General features: G+C 40.1%; 1 protein-coding gene across 9 annotated transcripts in view; it reads right to left on the bottom strand.

Moving 5' to 3' along the window:
• gab1 (GRB2-associated binding protein 1) overlaps window positions 1–19,415 on the bottom strand; it is a 57,312-nt gene that overhangs the window by 31,144 nt on the left and 6,753 nt on the right. Inside the window, exon 1 of one of the 9 annotated variants that reach the window (XM_076884828.1) lies at window positions 14,135–14,290. The exons of 6 other annotated variants lie outside the window; for them this stretch is intronic. The gene's annotated coding sequence lies outside the window, so the exon portion shown is untranslated. Of the gene's footprint in view, window positions 1–3,375; window positions 3,722–5,367; window positions 5,469–14,134; window positions 14,291–19,415 lie in introns of those variants that run through there. 2 more of the 9 variants (XM_076884825.1, XM_076884827.1) reach the window with 2 other exon arrangements.

Here is a 19,415-nt window from a genome sequence, read left to right as displayed (position 1 = left end):
TTTTTTACGTTTCAAAACGTGATTTATAGCCAGTTTTAACGGCACATTTACCCAGACTATCCGCCTGTGTGATGATGGATATTCAGGATCATTTTTTCCTAACCAGGATCTTGCTTAAATGAATATATGAAAATATGTTTTCCAATGATTCATGTTGTTTTTTGGGATAGATTTCACACATAAAGCTCTTCCCCCAGGTTACAGCAGTGAAATATTAATTTCTTAATTTCCATTCCTAATTAAATGTCTATCCGTAACTCATAATTCTACGGACGTTGCAGTCTTTGCATTTTTTTTTCTGCGGCAGAATCTGAAGACTGCATCCTCTTCCCTGGATCTGAGCCTCCCCCCTGCTTCCCGTGGAGACTTTATGATTTGGTTTCCCATCTGCACTCTCAATAAAAAGAGGTCAGAGATGCCACAGTGTGCATAGCTTTCTGTACTCGCCTCCTTCACAAAACCACTACCGCAGTAGAAGGCAGACCCCAAATGCTTCTCCCAGTGCTGCCAACATACCTTGTTGGTGACTGGAGGTCAAGAGACGACAAGGGGTGATGTCTCACTCCAATGTGTTTTCTATGTGGAACAGGCTGCGTGTAATTATATTAAGATGAATGATAATTAAAGCAACTTAAAAAAAATAGTAAAAGCATCCTTGGTAGCTAGGCAACAGTAGGAAAATGAATATAGAGTTATTACAAGCATTACCTTACTGTAGATATCAGACGGTGAGAGAGGTTTGCTCATGCTTAGCTGTGGTTTTTGTGCTTTAAAATGACATAGCTCTAAGCAGTGCAACAACAGTGAGAGTGTACATGAGTAGCTTAACAGATTAAGAGTCACCTGTTAAACAACTGTGACTGATCCAAAGGGTTACAGCCAAGTTACGCAGGTTACGCGAAGTGCAACGGCACAGTACATTAGCGATGTATGCGAGCAATACATTAGATGGATAAAAGCTGTCACTCTCATTAGACTGCACCAGAAACACTAGTTTGTTAAAATAATAACAATTAATATATTTTGTGATGGGATGAGCAGGGACGAGAGCCGGCTGAGATTTTTGGTAAAATTGATCTGAGCATCTGTTTAGCCAGTTTTTCTTTATTTGATTGGACTGATCGCTCTTTGGTAAAGTGGATATGTAATGTTAATTAGCCGTGTGCTGCTGATACTCCTGCTTCCGTAGTCATATGGAGCTAATGTCTGTGAGCGTAAAAGCTGGTTGTAAAGCATGCTAGTCTGACCCAATTTTAATCCGGTGTGAACTGAAAATACACGAGAAGAGTCGAGTTTATGTTTTTCTTTAACTGACAAAAGTTGTTTTAGCCTCACCATATTTTATATATTTTCAATGCACAATTCAATGACCTGCAGTGCTGAGAGGCCAAAGACGGGAGAGGAAATTAACAAAGAGAAATAGAAAACAGAGCTAAAGATAGGACCACCCAGGCAAACAAACCGAAGTAACTACAATACCAGCTTATGTGTGTGTCCCACTGAACCTTTAAATGTTCATCTTAGAAACACCCACAAAAAAAAAAAAAAAAATCCCAACTGGTTCTTAACTTCTCAATTATGAACCGTTACCACAGCATAGCCATGCTCCCATCTCAGAGTCAACCTCTTCATTTCTCTCTTCTCCAAGAGAAAACAAGAACCATCACATCGTTCCTTTGTATGCAACTACCCCATCTTCCCACACAGGTCAAAAAACACAACAGTGAGAATCCCAAGTCTCAATTCTTTCAGAAGAGCCAAAGTTCAAGACCAACAATTCACAAGAAAACAGACATTTTCACTTTTAATTGACTGCAAATGACTAACCTTGCATTAAAGTTCTCTGTGTTATTTATTTATTTTTAAATCCTGTGTTCATTTTCAGACATTTTTTAATATATTTCAGCAAAGTTTTATGACGAACAGCAGACACAAAACTGGATGGGTATAAAGCAGTAATATTGATGAATTTTGTGCTTGCTCATTCTGTGGCTGCACATAGCTCTGTACAGACAACAATGATATTTTTACTGCAATATGAGCCTATACCACGGACTCATCAGAAAATGTTGCCCGAAATGCAGGGAATCAGAAACGTCATCCGAGTCACGAATGTCGTGCCAAAAAATTCAACATTACTCAACAAAGCCCATTCAAAATTTCCTGTTATTTCTTCAGTTGGTGGGGATAGGCCCGAAACATAAAACAATAACCTATCTAAGTAGCATATCTATTAAAGTCAAAAGATACAGGGCCTATATTAAACAATGTAGATTAATTTTTATTTTTTTTAACTGTGCAGGTCTTGCATAGCTGGTATATTTTAGTTTTTCTAAATGTAAACAACAATGAATGAATGATCTGCAATATTCAAATATCAATATGGAGATTATTAAAGATGTTATCATGCTATATATTTCACATGGTAAGACTAATGGTTGACTAATTTTCATGGCTTTCTGAGATTTATAAAGCTTTATAAGTTGAGCACATGAGATTTCACACTAGAACAGGCTGGAGACATGTAATTATTCTGAAGCCCAATATTTCAATATAAGAATGTCCTTAAGAAACTGTTTTAAAATGCTTAATTACAAATGATAATATCTCATTATTGCACAACCAAATATCAAGTTAATGGGGATCTGTGCAGAAACTTGTGCAGCAGCTACAGCCAGCCTGGGTAGAGGCTGTTAAGACCAAACAAACATGGCGACATGGCAGTTGTTTTATGCAACTGGGCATATATGATGGAGCTACCACTTGTGCATTCCAACTTTGCCAGAAATAAACCGGTGAACAGACATCTGCTGTGTACAGTAAAAACAGAACGTGCGCTCTTCAGCAGTGCGCTGACCCATTAGGAACATCTACTGCAGGATCAAAACATGCCAGTTCGCTTCCTTCCCCATCAACACAATCAGTCATTCCCTCCCTCGATCCACCATCCTTCGGTCACTTTGCTTTCATGTGCAGCTGTGAAATTCTCACCCAGCCAGGCGCCATCTGACCCCAGCCCCAACAATCTACGGTAGCGGTCCAAAGAACACAGACCCCGGTAGTCATACTGCTATCTTTGCAAATAGCGCACACAAAGATGAAAGACCATCTGAAGGGCAAACAGGTGTTCTTCATTTATGGGCTTTCACAGGTGACCTAATAGTAGGATAACACCATGATTCTTCAAACTCTATTACCTCAAAAACTACTACAACTTAAAGCAAAGACCACAACCACCTAGCCATAACTTCAAATACACAGTAGGACAATCTGAAACAACTAAAAGGTGGTAATTTTTTTAAAGTGTGGCGTGACCTTGAACTTCGAGGGTGAAGAAAAAAAAAAAAGATCTACAATTGAAACGGTAATGCTTACCCAGGTTTGCAACAGCAGGCAGTTTGTTCTCTGAAGCTTTGTTGAGGATGTGCCCTAAACCAACTGCGTGACCTTCGTCTCGTGTCCATACAGCCCAGGACCACAGTATCCCTGTTACTTCTTTGGCTTGGATAGGCAGCTGTGCATTTACTGTCGTTTCTGCACTAACTCTTCCTCGCAGGGCGGAGACAGGAACTCTCAGCCAAGCAATCATCCCATATCATTCATTAGAGTGTGCTCCGACAGCAGGAGGGAAAGACCGAGAGAGAGAAAGTGAGAGGGAGAAGGTGGGGGAGATGAAACAGATGAGAGCGCGAGGAGGAGAAGAACCGATAAGCAGCTCTGAAGAGTAGCTGAGAGAATGGTGGGTCACCCCGGCCTCACTTTCAGACAGGCTCAGACTTAAACCGTACTCACAAGGTAAAGCATTAACTCCAGTGGAGCGGGTTTAAATATTAACACAGTCTCACATCCCAGTATGACTCAAGGAACACAGAAGTGTCAGTAGTTTCCTATAATGTAGGAAACTACATATACATAGATATACTTTTTTTTTTCTCATCGTACCTAAACCAAATACCTCTTGCTAGGTTTTCCAGGAAGCACGAGTCTTTGTGAAACAGCAAAAAGGAGAGAAAAAACACACACAAAGCAAAATAACATCCCTTTGTGGAAGTTTCCACTTTGTAAGCGCTTTTTATCTTCCTGGTCATCTGTTCCCAACACACAAGCCGGGCAAAAAGATTTCCTGTTTTGCCTTCTTTTGTCACCGTGGCTGTGTTTGGGGGCTGTTTTGTCGGGTGCTAACTTTAGAACCTCGGCTAAAAATTTACCTGTTACCGCAACAGGTAATGTGTCGGCTTCTCCATTAAAACTACGTGGCCCAAATGATGCAATTTGACAGTGATGACTGTCTTCTTTGGAAGCTAATGACTCACTGAGGGGATTCCTGTGCACGTTGTGCTATAAATGCTATTAACGTCTATGCAGCGGGTAGAGGAAGCAGAGACGGTAACACATCTGCACTGTGAAAACTTTATAAGAGAATTCAAGGATTTGCTCACGTTGCACAGCCAGTGTTACCTGATACCAATGTGTGGGTGAGAGATTGTATTTAGTATACATATAGTATTACTCTAGTTGTTAAACAAAACAACCAAAATGTCCTTGTGTGCAGCCAGAACCAAAGCACAAACAAGGAAAAACATAAGTGTTTAATAACCATTTTAGAGTTAAAGACATGGCAGGTGAATTGTATGGCACCATGGTCATGGATTTTTACTTCCCAATAAACGGTGCTTGCCATTTCAGGTGGCTTTAAAGTGTCTCTAATGCATTCAATACTGCTCTTAAAGACAGTTTCTTCTCACACAAGAGCTGTCACAACACTCGCTGGAAGTTGCTGCAGTCAATGATGGTCATTTCATTTTGCATAGGCAAAGCTCACGCTTATGTTTAAAGAATTTCCAACACAACTGTGGCCATTTTGAACACCTGGCCCTGTCTGTGATAAACAAAACAAAAAAAAGAAAATGCCTTGTGTTCATTTGGGAGCACTTTTTTGTGATACTCATTCATAACTTTTCAACAAGGCACTTGAGGTTGTTCATTTACACTCAGTTGTTTACATATGGTTTATTTAAAGATTAATTGTGCTGTAACAACACATTTTTGTGTACAAGTGTAGCCATCAGTGATAGTCACAATCATTTGGTCCAAATACACAACCATAAAGTGGGATTTAGGCTACCTAAGAGTCGTCAAAACTTCCACCCACTTCCTGTCTTCTATATTTCCTGCATACTTTGCCTCAAGTACAAATTTCAATTTAAATGTCTGATAAATACTTGACTCTATTTCTGACCTACTGCAGAGGGTTACAAAGCTACCGCTGTTTGTTAAATAAGCAAAGCAGCAAATCTACAATGACACAAAACAGAATCCTGAATGAGAAGCTGGCTGGTTACTAAAGAGCAATTAATATATCTTTACCTGGTTCTGACGAGTCCAAGCTTAGCTCAGATAAAAAAGAAAAAACGGTGCAAGAGAAGCAAGGTAACCAAGCCGCTGACCAGCCACTGTTGTCGAGTGAGTCTGGTCACTTTCCTGCCTACCCTACTGACTTCCCTCCCCTCCTCTCACTCTGTCAAGTCTCCAACACCCTGCTCCAATAACCCCTGACCCACAGGAAGTAGACACAATGGACTGAAAATAACACACCACCTCCCCTGGCAACAACTGCCCACCGCAAACCCCCCACTGCACACCATTTCTACACTGCAGAACACCTACAACAGGCTGGCTCAAGATAGGTGGGTAGAACCAAAAATATCAGCCACTACTCAACAAGCTGTGCCCACACGCCACAAAGTGCACCATCCCACTTTGCATTCCAAGCATGACTACTACTTTTTTTTTTCTTTTTTTTTTATTCACTCCTGCAGTACAAAGAGAGACATCAATGATATTATATATTAATATCGTGGATATTCTGGTATATTTATACATCAAGTCTTCAGTTTCACACTACAGCAGGTTGTGCTGCAGACTCATGATGATCCCACTGCACCCCCACTGCACAGTGAGATGAATGACCTCTCCACAGTCAGGACTAAAAAGTAGTGGTGTGCGGATCGATACTGAAATATCGATTCTTCCGATACCAGCAATTTATGTTCTAGAATCGATTCTCATATTATAATATCGATATTTTAGTACTCTGGGGTAAATTTGTAGTTTTTCCATTAAAATGAACGCAGTGGAAAGAAACTATATCATTCAGATCGTCTAATTTGGAAGGAACTACTTTCTCTTATGCCTTTCATAGTCATATGCGAAATACGGCTGTATAAATGTGTTGCAGCCCATGGCGTGCACACTCACAACAATGGCTGAGTGCAAACAGAGTCATGTGTGGACGCGTTTTACCTCCACAAACAGCCCAGACGCAGTTTGTGATATATGTGGCAAGACAGTGAGGTGTTGTGGCAACACCACTGACCTCGTCAAACACCTCGGAGTAAATCACATCACAGAATATGATGAGCTTATGTTGAGGTGAACTGAAGAGGAGGAGAGGGAAAGGTGCTGCTAGAGCGAGACAGACGTCTCTCGCAGAGTCCTTTAGTGCTGCACGCAGGCAACATGCTCAAATAGCGCACAACGTCAGTTTTTTTTTATTTCTATATGATTATTCTGCATTATTAAGCAATAAAAACAAGTTGTCTGATGTCCTCTAATCATTATGAAGCAATATGGTTATGTTATTATTACAATTACATAATACAATTATATATTGTATTATGTAATGCAATGAAACATTAAGTTTTTGTACAGAGTATCGGTATCGGATCAGTATCACCGATACCACCCTGAATTTTACTTTGTATCGGATCGGAAATCAGTGGTATCGCACATCACTACTAAAAAGCATCTGTGAGTGCCTGTGTGGGTGTATGTGTGTAAATGTTAGGCTTATTTGTTATGTTAATAATGCTTGCCCTCAAATGAAGTATACACCAATGAACCCCCGGCAAGATATCTATAAAAAATAAAGATATTTATATTACTATTTAAAAAATGGTATAAAAAAAGAAAAGCTGGGTAACAGACACTGGGTTACTCCACTGCATGTGTGCATCTAACCCAGTTCTTATCCATGTAGCAGTCTAATCCAATCAGTCCAATGAAAATTATTCCAAATCAGATTTAGTGGCCAGTGAGAGGTTGCCTTAGACGTGATCTAATTAGTCGCTCCCTTGGAAGAGTCTGTCCACTAGGAAATGGCTTGAGATGCCGAACGCAGAGATAAGGAAATGGAGTCTGATATGTAATTCTGTGTGGCTAGTGGTGTTGCTTTCAAAAAAGTGGTGCCAGGTTACAGAAGAAGGAAAAACATTTTTTTAAAAAAGCTCGGTGTTATAAAGATCAGAGTTACAAGTTAATGACTCTGCTGCAAAAGATAATTCACTAAGCTGCCTTTCACAGATCTGAAGCGCACCTTGTTGATTCTTATTTTCATTAACGTGTTTGGTGTCCTGTTCTTAGAGCTGATGAGCATGCCCGGGCTTGTTTCTCAGCCAAGGTAAAGACACACCTCCTTTATTCACCAGTCCCCTGAAACTAGTACACACCTCTGCTCTCTGTTGTCACATTCAGATGATACTACTTTACTTTCAGCTGAAAGCAAATTTGTATGTTGTAAACACATACCTGAGAGGTTGTGTGCTGCATCAGTGGCTGTGTGCTTCCCACACACTGGTTCGCCTTTACCAAAGAATGTGTGGAATTTCTTGTACACACTACAAGCGGAAAAGACAACAATGCCAACAATTTTTCAAACTAAATTATTACACAAAACATTGTGGCTTTTTTTTTTTTAAGCGTTTACATGTTTGCTGACTTATTCTCACTTATGGGACACTTATCTACAAATTAAACCTTTTATACAAAAGGTTTAACTTCCTAAAACGTATAGTCTATATATAAAGATCTTGCTCTGTAATGTGGAACGGGGAAAAAAAAAAATCCATGCATTTGTGCATTTCAAGGTTTTATGGCCATCTAATGCATGCTGTAGCGAGAAAGCCAGAGTTTGATCCACCACTTAAACCGCAATTATGCATTAACTCCTTTGTAAGAGCTGTCTCCATTAAAAACAAAGTGGTGTCCCATACCCTTTAATAAACAATTTACCATTCACCTCAATAGTCCTGACCACAGACTGCCTCTTTTTTTATATGAAAAAATATAAAAAATTGCAGGACAATGAGGATTTATTCATAAACTATAACATTTTTGCTGCTTCTGATGATGGTTACAAAAAGATGCCCAATTTATCAGGAGACTATCCTAGCTGTCACTCAGACAAGAGGCAGGATCCACCCTGTTAGTCCTGTGTTAGACTTGGCTGTGTTAGACGCAAAAGGGTAGACAACCATTCCAATTCACATCTACACCTCGAGACAACGTAGAATCAGCAGTTAACCTAACAAACATGTCTTTGGACTGTGGGAATCCAAAGCACAGACAGAACGTGGAAGCTCCACGCAAAAACGCACTTTTTTGCTGTGAGGCGACAGGATGACCCTCCTACAAATTCATATGTTTAATGCAACTCTATAAGATTACACAGTATTTAAAAAGTACAATCAGAGTAAGCTACACTTTAAGATATACTAGTGACAATCATGGTCACATCGCATGTGAAGGAAGAATAATCAGGGGAGTGTATTGGATGCATAAGCAGAACTGATAGCCGCCTATTACCGGCTCCACAACCTTCACTTCAGGGACGAGGAGAATAAAAAACAGCACATAGAAAATGCAGTCATCCTAACAATTATGAACACATCTCCGAAGTGTAATTAAAAGTGCATGAAAAGATTGACTCCAGAGCTGGCAAGGTCACAAATCTGACCGACTGGACTATAAAAATCAGAACAACGATGCTGCATATTTTGATCCTCGGGGAACATGACTGTTTACAGCTTATGGTGAAGATTCTCCAACAAGGCCTGACTCCACGAGATCAAGATTCATGAGACTGACAAGAACGTGGTCATAGATCGAGGAAAACTTGTGTCTGAGAGCGGATATAAGGATGTCCAGCTGAGTAAAGTGACTGAAGTGCCATTTTCATTTATTTCCATTTATTTATCTCAACTGTTTGCCGACAGCTGTCAACAGTTTCTGATTAGTAAGACTAACTTATGAAGTATCCTGAGACATTCCCACTTCCACAATATAGCTAAGATTTCACAGAAATTCCAAATTTTCCGTGCTGTAAAATATTTATTCATGTAAAGATAATTCTAATTTAGACCAGTGATCTCAAGCATTTTTTTTTTTTTTTTTTTTTGGGGGGGGGGGGGGGGGGGGGGGTAAAACTTGAATTTTAATGACACAGTGGTTTCATCTGATTCATCACAATCATCACCATTCACAGGTTACTGAATTGTGTGAAGTACATAAAGAAAATTAAGTTGTCAGAACTAGAGATGGCACGATACCACTTTTTTATGTCCGATACCGATATCATAAATTTGGATATCTGCCGATACCGATATGAATCCGATATAGTGTGTTTTAATCAACAAAACTGTTTTTTTAAATATCTTGCTGCATTTTGTATAAGTTCATACTCAAGTTTAAAACAACAACTACACTAAAGCTATTCTGTTATACCTGTATGCAAAAAAAATATTTCATAGTTCAGCAATACTGATCAATCTAATAAACTTAAACCTACACCATCCTCCCTATTCTGGTATTTTAAAGAGTACTTAGCATAAATATTAAGCAACCTAACTAATAGGGTTCCAACTCCCAGCAACAACAAAAATAAAAAAATAGGGAACCACCCCTCACGCTCCACCTCATGATGCTTAAATAGATTCAACATCTTTCTTCAACAAAATTGCAGACTGCACAGATGGTACCTTCCCAAAGGAAAAAGTACTATAGCTTACTAGGGTATATATATTAGACTTAATAGTTACTATATACAGTAATTGACTTCTATTCATTTTACATCAAATTAAAACTTTGGGTGTAAGATTTGGATAATTATTTATTAAAAGCGAGACATTTTAAATGAGAATAAGAAAGAAAAGTATGTCTTTGTGCCCCCTTTTCCCAGTTAATGCCCTATCGGCCCCCCTGGCTAAACTTTGCTAGATCCGCCCCTGCACAGTTACCAGCGTCAGCTACGTAGAAAAAGATCCTGGTGTAGAAAGAAATATTAAATAAATTCTAACAACAGCTTATCAAGCTTAAACGTGCTGCTGTTGTTCAGCCGCTGGTTTCCTCTTTCTGGTGCAAAGTGGGCCAAAAACAAACAAGAGAGACGGACTCGCGACAGAAAAGCCGACCAGCTGATCATTAAGCAGTTTCATGATTGAAGTAGCAGCAGGAGAGGCAGTCGCTTGTTAAGCTTAACGCAGGAATGCTTTACAAACATTCAGAGATGGACTTACACACTTGCTTTACTTCTCTCGGGATAACTTTGTCGGAGATGAAATGCCGGGTTGCTAGCGAAGCTCCACATGCTATCCAGACCACCGACAGGTCCCGCATGCCACAGCCGCTCTATCACGTGAGGCATACTGCTCCGACGTGCTAATGTTCTGAGGTGAGTTACGGCGTGTTGCAAGTTTTGTGAGGTTATTTCGTGATATTTAATGGATCGGATTACATTTTTTATTTTTCTCCGATATCCGATCCAGTAATTTAGGTCAGTATCGGACCAATCCGATACGTAATATCGGATCGGTCCATCTCTAGTCAGAACTGGTTGGCTCTATTGTACAAAGTAATGAGAATTAAATTGAAGGAGGCTCACGCGTTTACAACACAGAAGGAGTCCAAACATGGATGAAATAATTGCCAAAAAAAAAAAAAAAAAAAAAAAAAAAAAAAAAAAAAAAAAAAAAAAAAAAGAGTCGCCAATTCTGGATTTCTTTGGCTTTAAACTGGATGAAAGAGGTAAACCTAAGGATGTAACCAAAGCGGTGTGGTGCCTGTGCAGACCTATAGTGCGAGCAAAGGAGTCAAACACAACTAACTTGCATGAGCATTTGATCACAGATAAAAGAGGCTGCTGTTAAAACAGTGCTATTATTTTTTTTTTATGTTGACTGCTTCTATTAGCTCCATCATTATTAGCAAGCGTACTCATGGGCAAATAAACAAATAAATCGCCCTTGTAAAAACAATCCCTAATAGTCAGGACAAAATAATCTTGTTTTACTAAAATCTCCAATGCTCCAAGAGGAGTAGTGATTTTGTGACTTGTGGTCAGACGGACAGATGCCTCTACATTGCATAAGCTCATCAGCTCATCCAGCTGAATGAGCTGAAGCTTCAGTCACACAAACCTAGAGACAGGGTGCCGACCACCTGGTAACGACCAGTTGTTGGGGGAAAAACGTGTATTCCCTGACCAGTTGGCGATCACTCAAGGCTGCTTTCTGTCACTAGGTGAAACTGGACACAATTTTTTTTTTTTTTTTTTTTTTTTTTTTTTTTTAAAACAACAACAACAACAACAACAAAAAAACACAGGTAGAAACAGAGGCTTCAGCCTTACTGCTTGTTACCTGATAAGGTTCAGTGGCTAGCTTAGCGTTAGCATGCTGTCTGTGCAGGTACTTGCAAAGAGCTGAAGTTGTGTTACCAGCACGATGCAGCCATTTCTGTCCTGGATGCAGTTTGCACTTTACCATCACGCTCTTGTCCTTTTGTGCAATGCAAATAAAAATTATGTCCGTATCCACACTGTAAACGTGCCTACTAATTTCCTCCTCCAACAACTGAAATCAGCTGATTGTAGCGCAAGTACAAGAACTGATAAGCGGGACAGACAGGCAAGCAGACAAACAATTCCAAGGAATTCAACTAAGAACCGGTTATTTTAGAGAACCTGTTCTTATCCTTAGCTGCACCACCGTACAATTGCTTTGGTTGTGCGTTTGCATGGAAGACACCAACTTGTGTGCAAACAGTCACTAACCAACCACTAAGCCACACTGAAACTTGAGACACAAACTGGAAACAGAACGTTTGCCTTCAAAGTAAAAGTTGTACCTTAATATTAAAACCAACATCTTTCAAAAGACGCAGCTTTTTCTTTGAGAGCAAATGGTCTCCTTTTTAAGTATGCGTCCCACTATTCACAGTTTGACGATGGTTTAGTGAGTAGCTGTCGAGTGTCCACAGTCTTCCACGCAAACTACAGGGTGATCATAGCATCAGCTGCAGATTAAAGTAATTGCACGGAGGTTTTCAGTGCAGCGCCCTAAATCTCAAACAATTGCACTCATTGACAGCAAGCAACCTCAAGCAGTCACTTGCCAGCTATTTGGGGAATACACAGGGGGATGTCACTGACTAGTCTCTAGGACTGTGAGACTCATGGTTTTGGTAGTTTATTTCAATCTCCAGCAACCACTCACAACCAGTGGGGAAATACTAATTACTTCTTAGAGAAGAAAAAAGTTCTTAATGCAAAATTGTAGTCTTTCTTAAATAGTCCAACTGGGCAACTGTGGCTCAGGTGGTAGAGTGGGGTCATTTGATAAGTGTAAGGTTGGTGGATCGATCCCCGACTCCTCCAGTCCACATGCAGAAGTATCATTGGGAAAGGCTAAACCCATAGTTGTCCCTAATGCATTTTTATAAACTAATTGTAAAATAAAAAAATAAAGCCTGTATACAAACAATGCAAAGTCAAAAATTCAAGATACATGTATCACCTACATATGCCATTGTGAAATTCAAAATGAAAATGGAGGCGCATTTGAAATGCATTCACCAAATCATTAAAAGACATCTTCACTATTACTTTAATATCCTTCTCACTTTCTTGTAATTCATACTATTGCTTCTCTGCCATGGTAAACGACCATCAACATTGGCTTGTGGTAGAAAGGGCAAAATCCAGGTTAGCAATCAATGCCTATTACCGACTGAGCAAGAAAACAGCTCAGGACATGAGAAAGACAGACTGTGCATCTATTGCACTTTAGGCCAGGTTTTTGTTATTATTTTAAACATTATCAGAGCTTTTCAAACTAATTTCTTTCCCACTCTGCACGCCGACACACCACAGAAATGTTCTTCACAATCATGCCTGAAAATGACAAAATAACCTCCAATCATTTTCATGATTGCCAAATAAATTGATGAATTGTTCCTCTAATAAAGGTTATGGTTGCTGAGTCACTAACAGATACCAAATACAACTGAAATATAACCAATCAGAATGGTAGCTGAAAATTATTCCCAGACTCAGTGTTGAAATAACCTTGCTCATACAGGGAGGGTGGTTTGTGAATGCAGGCAGCATTCTCGGCCATGAGAACTAAAGCTGTAGCACAGATAACATCTGCTTCTCACTTCAGGACACATTACTCCCTAAAACACAAGTTTATCATATTCCTGCCATATCTCCTTGGCATGTTGGCTTTTAGTTTTTCACTTTTTCCTCCCAGATAAGCAGAAAGTCAAAAGTATGCACACTTTGCCACTCCACAGCCTTGACACTTTAAGATGGTTACCCATTACATTCATCATTTTTGATTACCTGCACATTCATTCAAGGAATCTGCATTTGCACTGTTACATTTTTATAAAGCTTTAATGTACATAAAAACCAGCTTCTTGTTTAAGTGAAAATAAATGGAAGGTTGTCTTTTTGCGCTAGTAATGTTGTGGAGTTGTATTTTGTCTCGCATCAATTATATCATCGGTTATATCGTTATCGCAAATTTTCAAATATATATCGTGATAAATATTTTTGGCCATATCGCCCTGCTCTAGTCACATGCACTTGTCAAAGCCGCATGGTTAGAATTCAACACATTCTTTTGGCATAGCAGACTGTTCACATGAGCATACCGTTTCTTAACCGCTGACGAGACGGGCTCAAACAATTCAGCTTTCAGCCCCCGAAAATAAACAATGCAGTGCAAGCAAACGGGAATCTGACAGAAACAGCAAAATAAGGAACACAGATGTTTCGTTTTTATCATCCTTTAAAACTAATAGAAACTAAAACTGTGCTTGTTTCACACGGGACTTAAAAGCTCAAAATTCAACATAAAAGGTTACCTTAAACTTCAAATACACTGTTTAAAATAGAAATGCAACACCAAATCAAGTTTTATGGATTTAAACACTTTCATTTTCGCTCACCTCAAACTCTTACAAGCATTAGTTGCTTATATTCAAAGGAAAACAACTTATCTTATACACCAACCTTGAATATCAAATGTGACTGGGTTATCCAGATGCCATCGTTTTAGAGTGGAGGCAAAAACGTCAAGGTATTCCACAAGTTTGTTTTAAAAAAAAAAAAAAAAGTAAAAGGAAGAGAAGTGTGCCCAGGAAACTTTACACACAGCTAAACAAGAAAGGTAGGACCTCCAGACTCTCAGCTTCCAATCAGGCTACGAGTGAATCGTCTACAAGAGCAGGAGTTTTTCTGTCTCTCTCAGCGCGCATGTGTGTGTGTAGGTGTGTTTGTGTGTGTGTACATGACTACAGGTTTAACAACGTCCTTTGGCTGGAGGCCAGGGCAAAGATACTAGGTAGTACCATCATAACTAACGCAATTATGGACAGTAGAAGAAACAGCAGCAGTAGTAAATACCAAAGAGACCCTTTTTTTGATGTTTTGGTTTCTTATTAAATACGATGTTTAAGACCAAATGAAGAACGAGACTATTAGTTGATAAGATTCACTGTAAGAGCGGCCTGTGAGTCACAGTAAGTTAGGAAATTACACAGGTCAGTAGGAATATTTCGCATCTAGTCTCAAAGCTGACTTGTCAACACCCACATGTCTAACTCAGCCTGTCTAAAGAGTGGGACAAACATGCACACAAATTGGTGCTCGCAGAGCGAGGGAAGAGGGGCAAAGAAAAAAAAAAAAGTACCATGACAGCAGCGGGCTATATTAAGGGGCTGCAGACACAGCGGCTAGGGTCAGATCACACAGCACTGCATAACTCGAGTGCCAGCTGTGTATGTGTGTGCAACAGGTGAAGCGTTAAATGGGAACAGATACAGTCACACATACTTCTACCTTCCAAAGCAACCCTCAAACCATCCAACATATTCAAGTATTAAATTCATCCATGGGCTCAATTCAGGAAGAGCAATACAGAGTATACTGCAAGCCCAGCGGTGCCTAAGTTCACCATCCAGGGGGACTTTGTATTGGGCATATTTTTTAAGCTAAATACAATTATTATACAAATAAAACAGCTCAAAATTGGTTGTTATGACTTGATACCGTTTTATCTTCTTCTCCATCCTCCTACTTACACAGGCTGCGGTAGACTAAATCATTCATTGTTGAATGTGAACAAGGTTAACCATGATTTTTGTGTTCTCACTCTCACTGCTGTAGCCTACAGGTCAACCACAGCTGCAGTACAGAGCATCTTATCTAGTGCAAACTCTGGAATAAAACAAAAGTCTTAGGAACAAGCTCGGAGATTCTGCAAACGCACAGCACATGTCCAATTATCCACGGGAACCTCTGGGACCTATTTGTAACACTTGTGTAAGCCATTTGAATATCTGATGTGCAACTACAAGTTTTGACACAATGGAAAATTTCTTGTTTATCTTTGGCATTTGTGAAAGGAAAAGAAAAAAAACAGAAGAGGAAGTTGCCTTTTTTTTCTTTAAGGCTTAGATCACAAGACGTGGCAGCAAAAGCTTCTCTTTGTCGAGCTAACGTGACGATAAACATCACATTAGCAGATACTGTTTCCTGTATGGTATTTACAGGCCTCAGGCTGCATATATGGGTCAACTGCTGATTTAAAATTCAGTCAAATTCAATAATAATCTGTTCCGTATGAAGTAGTAGTAGTAGTAGTACCAAAAACAACCTCAAAACACCAGAACTACAACTAGTTGTTGCTTGCAAAAAGGACACATCTGAAGGTAACATTATGCCAAAATAATCTAGCATTTGGCAGCCAATTAATTAGGATATTACTGACATTTTTAAACAAAAAGCACCCCGCTTTCATTGGCTACATTTTCTTCCTATTTTCTGTTTTACCTATTCAATGTACCACCATGAAAATATGTGCTGTCGTACTCCAGGTGTGTCCAAAGACACCAGCAGTGAGTGCTTCTACGGTGCAAGAAAATAAAACAAAAAAAAAACAAAAAAAACACTGCAGTGACTTTTAAAAGAGAGTGTGTCAAGAATGGCTTTTCAAAGTATACAACTCTTCAGTGAGTCACAGATCACTAGTGAGTCACAGTGGAGTCTTTCGTGAGTATAACTCGGAGGTACATAAACAGCTCGGTAACATTAAGTTCCAAATTCATCTTCTCATTATCTGTTATTAACATAAACATTTGCAGCTATATTATATATATAAAACATATTAGAGAGCAGCAGAGGACATATGCAGGAGTTAACAATATAATAGCCAAGGAAAGAAAAAGAAGAGAGCAGGGGACCCTTCCTCTGTCTTCACTCGCCATCTGGTAGCCATCACACCACACACAGGAAGTAGCAGCCATGCCTTGCTGGGGCGCCAGGGAGCGGCTCCTCTTCCCTCATGGTGCTGGAGAAACAACAATCAGCCAGCGCATTGCATTGCAGAGCAGTGCAGTGCACTGTAGTGTAGTCCAGCCCATTCAATCCTCAGCTGAGGAGCCAGCAGCGGCACCACCACCACCAGCAGCAGCAGCAAGGGACCAGGCGCTCACACCCCTGCAGACCAGCAAAGAGGAGCACAGAGCAACCTCGCATTCCTGCTGTCTGAGCCTGCCAAGAAGCACTGGGAACGGAAAGAAAGAGGGAGAGAACAGAGAGCTGCTCTCACTGGAGGCTGCCTAATGGTGGGGCTTTGAGAAGCACTCCAGTCTTTTTCATCTTGATTGCTTTTATTTTTTTTTAAGCTTTGCTCTCCTCCGCAATGACAATAAAATTATTGCCTGCCCGCCTGTCGTTTCCTGCACACATATTTATGGTCCTTCACCTTTAATCTTGGAGAATGTTTGCGCGCTTTGCAAGAATCCAGAAAATGCAAATAATCAGACATTTGGCCCGACTCGCGATAGCTTTCGTTCCCTCAAATGACGTGCGCCAATCTGGTGGGAAGAGGGACCCCTTCGGCCTTTGTGTTTGATTTACTGTAAACCATCTATGGGCCTTCTGTGTTCTCCCTACTAGCACTGTTTTATTTCCACACAAGACTACAACTACACCCTGGAAATAGAAGCAGCCTTATGACACGTCCTATTTTTACCGCTTCGTGTCATTAGCTGGCAAGTCGCAACACGAAAACCAGGAATGAGCATTGTGATCAAAAAAAACGTTCAGCTTTCTTTAACCTCGGCCTGTGTCACTTCCTTGCATATGAGACAACCGTCAGTCATCAGAAAATAAGACGCATGATGACGTGTGCAATTAGCCCAGCAGCAAAGCTCTGAGGGTTCTGTCATCTGCATTTAATAATAGCTTCTCTTGAAACTCTTCGACTTGGCGCAGTGACAAAAAAAAGGAATAAAAGGATCATTTTACAGCAGAAAACACAACTCAGAATCTGTTCCCAGGTTTCGCACAGCAAATCCAAGCCTGCATGAGAACCGCTTTTCTGCAGCCACTCCACGAGTTGCTTTGCGGACTTGGCACACGACACAGTAAACAGCTGCGCCAGGCAAAAAGAGACACATCTGTTTACAAAATGCTCCATGTTAGCCTTGACCTACCAATTAAATCAACGGTGTCATTTCTGCACTAAGGTAACAAATTAAGTTTAAAGGGGCATACACAAATGATAATACAAGTGAAAGTTAAGATTTTGGGAGGTAACTCTAAGCATTATCAGCACACAGCGCCACCTATGAATCAAAAACAAGCCGAAAACAGACATGATCACAATGATGATCACATTTCCTTTGTTCTCATACAGAAATGACATTTATTTCTGAAATCTAACCAACTATGCGCTGACGTGCACTCAAAAGCAGAACTTCTTAAATCTTTTTCTTAATGACTCCTAACCGATTACATCCTCCATCCCCTTTCAGCTTAAAATAAATTTGCAAGCAACATACTCACTGTAACCTCTCACTCTTTTTGGAGCGCACACACTAAAGTTTAGTCTGTAACGCGTAAACAATCATCTTAAACTTCAGCTTCATTTTGAAGCAGTGGCGTGCTGGTATAAACAAAGGTTTACTGTGCTCTGAAAAGCAGCTGCGTCGCTCAAGAATTTGCATGAAAGGTTATGCATGCAAGTGTCTAGTTTACATAACAGGACATAATAGTATACATATGAGAACGTGATTTCGAGGTTAGCTCAAGTTCACGTTTGTTGCGTTAAACCCATTTTTTCGTCATCATGCACATAATATCAGACGCTGCTTACAAACGCCTGCATAAGAGATGAGAGACCTTCTGTATCGACAATGAAGCATGCGCTCACAAAGATCGACAGCACCAAACGCTGCTGTTAAGATCCCACGGAGACGATCAAAAACACAGACTATGTTTTAGGTGACTGACATGCACCATGTGTGTTGTCATCACTCTCAAAACTGATGTCACATGAAGCACCGATGAAAAAAAATGAAGAAAATAAAAAGTGTCATATTTTTGTATACATCACCACTTGAGTAATGCTGTGACAGGTTTGACAGTGATTTACTATGCCCCCCCCCCCCCAAAAAAAAAAAAAAAAATTGCTCTGTGCTGCCAACTTCCCCAAGGGCTGGCTCCAACTGAATGTTTTGTTTTCATGGCTGTGTTTTTCTTTGTGAGGCAATGACTTGATTTCATGCTTAAGACTATAAATACCCAGAAGAAAATGCAGAACAACCACACTCATGTTTACTTCGATTGTGTTTTAAAACAAAAGACCAAAACACCAGTACAGGACTCAGAACAGCTTTCAGTTCTTTGGGGGGGAAATGGTTGTGAATATTACAGATTCTACACATTTCCCCCCACCCTCATTCCCACAGCTTTTTTTTTTTTATCCTTTAAACTGCTGTACCAACAGTTAGGCTACGATGAAAATGACACCGCCTATGTATAACACAGTGACGACAGTCTGTGTCAGGGATAAAAGAGACAACTACTGTAGTAGCACATATATTAATAATTAATGCTTATTTGTTTGTAATGGGCATTGAATAATTAATGGCATATTCAACCCATTTCCAAGCTGTGGCAGATCACACAACAGTAGTCTGCTTGCTCCAAATGGAGAGCTGTGCTGCTGGTGCTGCTGCGATGAGGACACAGTCCAGTAATTTTTCTTTGTTAGCCTAAGAGGCTAATGCTGCACAAGTACCCCTCTGTTGCATCCCGTTTGGGTAGCTTGTTTGTTTGTTTCTTCAAGCACGTAGGGAGGGGCGGGGGGAGGGTTAACAGAAAGTGAGCGTTTGTTCTCTGTTCCACTTGCTAAGCAGATTTAATGAATCCTCTACTTAATCAAATGAGCTATGCCTTTGTTTTCGTTCGACCACGTTGTTACACTGGTGGCATACAGTTTTCT

Source organism: Maylandia zebra, linkage group LG6, assembly GCF_041146795.1.
Source record: "Maylandia zebra isolate NMK-2024a linkage group LG6, Mzebra_GT3a, whole genome shotgun sequence".
Taxonomy (NCBI): Eukaryota; Metazoa; Chordata; class Actinopteri; order Cichliformes; family Cichlidae; genus Maylandia; species Maylandia zebra.
Note: the sequence above shows the minus strand (reverse complement) of the source record. Positions and strands in the feature narration are given on the sequence as shown.